This window comes from Paramormyrops kingsleyae, chromosome 15 (genome assembly GCF_048594095.1).
Source record: "Paramormyrops kingsleyae isolate MSU_618 chromosome 15, PKINGS_0.4, whole genome shotgun sequence".
NCBI lineage: Eukaryota > Metazoa > Chordata > Actinopteri > Osteoglossiformes > Mormyridae > Paramormyrops > Paramormyrops kingsleyae.
The window spans coordinates 26,916,836-26,922,989 of NC_132811.1; positions in this window are offsets into that span (position 1 = coordinate 26,916,836).

Genomic DNA, 6,154 nt, shown 5'->3' on the forward strand with positions numbered 1-6,154 from the left:
GTCAGGTATATCCCCTTGACAGTGTGACCAGTTGTTAGAAGACGTAAAACCCATCCTGAACATCCGATGCCCTGTATAGTGCACTCTATGCAGGATTTTGTATTGTATTAATTGTAAATTGGGACTTGTAATCAGTTCAAAGGTTTTTAACCCCCTGGGACCGGCGATCCCGCCAGCGGGATCTGACAGAATTCTCGCGAGACCGTTTAAATAACTCCACGAGTTTTTGTCATATACACATTTTAAAAATACCCTCAGAAACTTTGGACGGTCTACTTTTCAAATATATATAGGTAGAAACTAAATATATTTTTACAGCTTCGTGATACGAATAGAAAGAACAAGAGTGACTGACTTAAGCGTCTGCGTCTCGAAGCGGCTCTGATCACCCACCCACTTGCAAATCGCGCTATTCGCATGATAATAACATGATAATCCGACAGTTAGTATTGGGTGAAGAAATATGTGAATACGCCCATTGTGACCGAAATAAACAAGAGCACATGTCTGGGTAGTGTTTACACTGATCGGCTACAATATAGCACACGGATACGTCTCTGCCGCTGAAGTTTTGCGCCAGTGTTGCCACTTTCAGCAGCGAAGCTCATACCTGTGTTCATAGCTCAGTGGGCTAAGCCTGTGTGCCTGCAATCACGTGGTCGCCGATTCAAACGCAGCGTATTTAGAACGTGAATAGCGATCTTCCGCTGAGAGCGGTCCTACACGCTCCCGACGCAAGTAAAACAAAGAAAGGTGACACGATTTGCTTTTTTGCCTATTTAACCTAATTTTAAAAACTTTAATACTTCTGACAATGGAAGTTTTGAAAAGAAGACAGATAACGGATTTAGTCAGTGTTTTTTTCATGATTCTACATAATGATTTCAGCGAGATATAAACTGAAATACACGAGAAAGATACGCGGTCGATGATGCCCTCGTCCCCAGAGCGTCAATAATAGTCACTGCATCATATTTATCGCTTTCTATATTTATATAGTCACAGTTTTTCATTCCATCTATCAATAAACTGTGAAAGGGATTTTATTGTTGCTACTTTTCTTGCGTTTCAAACTGCTTTTCCAAAGTGATGGGTGTGGGGTGCAGTGACATTCCAGACTGATGGGCCATTGACAGTATGCAAACTACTACAGGTGTGAGGACACCTATCTCATCAATATTCATTGTGAAGACCACTGACTTTGAGAAAAAGAGTGTCACTCCAAAGTTGTAACACTTTAGTAATCAAACCATATAAAATTTCTGAATGTCACTTTCACCTATGTGTAGCCAACCCCTGTGTCTATAAGCTTCAGAGCTCAAAAGTCTTACCTAGAAATGTCTATAATGTGATTTTTTACAATTTCTCAGCATGTCTGAAAATAGGTTTTTGAAAAGTATATGTTTAAAGTTGATTTTAACAAAAAATAGAATAATAACATTCTAAGGGGTCTCAGATTATTGGTGCTGAGTTTGTGCTGAATAAAAGCAAATGTATCACTTTGGGATAAATGTTTTTTAGATAGGTGAAATATTTTAAAATGTCAAGGCATGTCAGACTACCTCGAAAGTGGAAAAAAGGCCTCAGGCCCCAGGGGGTTAAACATGTCTTAGACCAGAAATTGTGGTCCCAGCTGATTGATAGATCTGCCTCCCATTTTGCTATAGGAAGGGATATTGATCCATCCATTTTGGAAAGAGTCCTGTATATTTTAGACAATAATTTGGGGGTTTTGAGATTAAGGAATTCTGCCACACTTGGTGGTATTTGTAGTTTGATTTGATTAGACTTGAATTTCCTTTTTACTATAGATTTAACTTGTTGATATTCTAAAAATCTATTCTTGTTAATCCCATGTCTTTTAACTAATAAGTCAAAGGGAATAAAGTCTATTTCTTCGAATATATGTTCCAAGTATTTAATACCTTTACAACTCCAATCCGGGAAATTTATCATATTATTGTTTAGTAGTAGGTCAGGGTTGTTCCAGATGGGAGTACGTTTGCATGGGATTAATGAAGACTCAGTCGTTTTTAGAAACTCCCACCATGCTGTCAGAGAAGAGCTGATACTGATGCTTTTGAAGCATTCGTGTCGTTTAATGTTTGAGCTAATGAATGGTAGATCCGATATCTCTATGTTATTGCATAGTGCCTGTTCTACGCCTAGCCAAGGTTCATCTAAGAGGGTATGTTTTAGCCACCCTGAGATGTTTTGAAGCCTGTTAGCTAAGAAGTAGTGGTGAAAGTTAGGCAGATCTAGTCCTCCTTTGTCCTTGGTCCTTTGCAGCGTTTTTAAGCTAATACGCGGTGGTTTATCTTTCCAAAGGAATTTAGAGATGGCGGAGTCCAGAGATCTAAACCAGTCAGGTGATGGTTTGCTCGGGATCATTGCAAATAAATAATTAATTCTTGGCAGCACCATTATTTTTATTGAGGCGACCCGTCCCATGAGTGATATGGGTAGGGACTTCCATCTAGCCAGATCATCCTCTACCTTCTTTAAAAGTGGGATGTGGTTTAATTTAGTTAAATCTGCCCGTCTAGGTGAAACATTAATACCTAAATATTTGATATCTCCAGATTGCAGTGGAGTGGAGGAAGAATTCTGAAAGGAGCAGTTAATTGAAAGAGCTGTGGATTTTAACCAGTTTATCGAATAATCTGAGACTCTTGAGAAAGAGTTTATTAATGTAATTACCTCAGAGAGAGAGGTTTGTGAATGTTGGAGAAAGAGTAACACATCATCCGCATAAAGACTGACCTTATGTTCCACATTCTTGCATTTGATGCCTTTAATCACTATAGCCTGTCTAATTGCTGCTGCTAGTGGTTCAATAAAAATTGCAAAGAGTGAGGGGGAGAGAGGGCATCCCTGCCTGGTGCCCCTCTTGAGACAGAAGCTAGAGGATGTTTGGTCATTTGTCCTAACACATGCTGTTGGGGAACTATATAATATTTTTAACCAGTTTATGAAAGAGGTTCCAAAACCAAATTTGTGTAATGTTGCAAATAAAAAACTCCAACTGAGTCTATCGAATGCTTTTTCTGCATCTAGAGACAATATTGTGATTTGATGGTTTTTATTGCACGAATGGATTGAGTAATCTACGTGTGTTTGTTGATGAGTGCCTCCCTTTTATGAAACCAGTTTGGTCAGGATGAATTATGTGAGGGGTTATCTTCTCTATTCTTGAGAGAGCTTTGCAGATTATTTTAAGGTCAACATTAATAAGGGATATTGGACGATAGCTGGTAGGCAAAATAGGGTCTTTGCCTGGTTTTAGCAAGAGACTAATGTTGGCAGAATTCATATTTGGTGGTAGTCTACCATTTTCCTTGGTTTCCTGCAACATTCTGTAGAATGTTGGTGCCAGAATTGTCCAGAATTCTTTATAGAATTCTACTGGAAATCCATCTGGACCTGGAGCCTTATTATTGGGCATACTATTCAAAGCTTCCTGGAGTTCACCTGGTGTCAGCGTAGAATCCAGTGCCATCGTTTGATTATCTGATAATTTCGGAAGGGTTATACTATCAAGAAACTGATCAATTTCGTCTTTAGATGGGTTTATCTGTGGTGAGTATAAAGATTTGTAAAAGTCCCTGAAAGTGTTGTTTATTCTTTCAGGGTCATATACTGTATCCCCAGTTAAGTCTTTAACAGCACATATAGTTGTTTTTTCTTTATTTATTTTTAACTGGTTAGCTAGAAATTTACCTGATTTATTACCATATTCATTATTTTGCCAGCGAAGTCTTTGTGCTAAGAATTGTGTTTTTTTATGAATAATTTTATTTAATTCTAATTTTGCTTTACGTATTTTGTTCAGCATTTCCTGTTCCTGGGATGATACATAAGCTTCTTCTAAGGATTTGATGGTTTCTTCTAATTCCTGAATATACTTGTTTTCTCTTTTCTTTTTATGTGATGAGAATGAGATTATTTTACCTCTCATCACAGCTTTGCCCGCTTCCCAGAGAACAGATGCTGATGTTCCAGACAGGTCATTATAGTCTAAATATAAAGCCCACTCTTTTTTGAAATAGTTAATAAAATCTCCATCTTTAAGCAATGATGTATTAAATCTCCAGTTTCTAATTGGTGGAATGGCTTTCTTATTTATTAGGGTTAAAGATACAGGAGCATGATCGCTGACAGCTATAGGGTGTATCTCAGTGTCTGAAATGTCACTCAGCAGTGAGCTACTGACTAGGAAATAATCCAGACGGGAGTACGAGTGATGGACGTGTGAGAAGAAAGTATATTCCCTACGGTTGGGGTGAAGAGAACGCCATGCATCGCAAAGTCCGTGGTCGCTCATGTACTGCTTAACTATATTTATGGATTCCCAATTGCGCTGAGCAGCTGTACTGAGCCTGTCCATTTCTTTATTTAGTGCGAAGTTGAGGTCGCCCCCAAGAACGAGTGAGCTATCTAGGTGTTCAGAGAGTGCGGTAAAGAAAACGTGGAAGAATGAAGGGTTATCAACATTTGGACCATATATACTAACAATACATAACTTTTTGTTAAGTATAGATAATTTAATGATTATAAATAAGAACATAAGAACATAAGAACTATACAAACGAGAGGAGGCCATTCGGCCCATCGAGCTCGCTTGGGGAGAACTTAACTAATAGCTCAGAGTTGTTAAAATCTTATCTAGCTCTAATTTAAAGGAACCCAAGGATTCAGCTTGCACTACGTTATCAGGAAGACTATTCCATACTCTGACTACACGCTGTGTAAAGAAGTGCTTCCTTAAATCCAGTTTGAAATGCTCTCCCGCTAATCTACCTTCTGGATCTATAATTGTGTTGAGTAATGTGAAATTAACATTTTTATGTATTAAAATTGCTACAGTACTCCCCTTTGCCTAGAGTTATAACAGGCTGAGAACACATTAGGAAACTCAGGTGTTTTAAGTTCATCTGTAGCTGTGGCAGGTCTATGAGTTTCTTGTAGTAAAACAACGTCTGCCTGTAGTTTTTTAAGCTGGCTAAATATTTTTAACCTCTTCTCTCTGGAGCCAGCTCCATGCACATTCCATGAGACAAACCTTAGTGTGCCCATAGACATGTGTGTGTAGCTAATATTGCACGTGCAAATGAGTTAGATATGAGCGAGCGTGTGAACGCTTGTGTGCGTGTGTATCCTATATGTCTGTGTGCACTATAAGGTCGGAGTGGTTGTGGTGAAGCTAAGTACATATGTACATGGTCATGTCGTGCAGATGTGTAAAAATCGAGGGTGTTGTGTGTGAATGAGTAGAAATTTAAAGCAGGTGATCGGTGCAGGGAAATCAGGGAGAAGTGAAAAAGACATACAAAGGGGCACACGAGGAAGGGTATAAATAAGAAACATAGAAACGAAAACATTGTTAGGACTGTAGCGCTGCAGAGACTGACGGTAGTGTATTTGTTATGACATAACATTAAATTAGCGAATTAACATGTACAAGCTAGATTGATGTGAACGGAAGAGGATTAGGGAAAAGAAGAAGAAAAATATAACGGGTTCTTATCTGGAGTGGCGTTAATATAACCAGGGAGTGATGTTAGGGTCGCGGTAGAGCTGCCCATCCACGTAGAGCCGGTCCACGGCGATGACAGCTCGGGAGCCCTTCTGAATGGAGCTGCGTCGGATTGGGAACAGAACTTTGCATCGCTCCAGAATCTCTTTGGGGAACTGGTCGTTTACGCCAAAGTCCGTTCCTTTCAGTCCACTACTCCCCTAATAAATAAGAAAGCTATTAGTTAAGTCCACTCTGCTTGTCTGTAGGTCCCTAAATCTTTGGGCAATAAAAGTTGGAGTGCTGGCCTCCCTGGTTATCTGTGTGTGTGTGTTTATGTGTGTAACCCCCCTTTGGTGCCTCTCGTACCAGGCTCGGCCTTGTCTCAGGCCACCTGGAATTTAGGCCCTGTTATATGTGCATGTGTGATCTTAACCTCAAATTTAACCATGTTATGATCGCTACTGTCAAGTGGTTCTAAAACGTCTAATTTACCAATCCTGTCCTGGTTATTAGAGAAAACAAGATCAAGAATGGCATCTCCCCTGGTAGGGGTGTTAACTGAGTAAAAAAACAATCCTGTACTAATTCCACCATCTCAAGTTCATTTTCAGAACAGCCAGCAACAATGTCCCACTG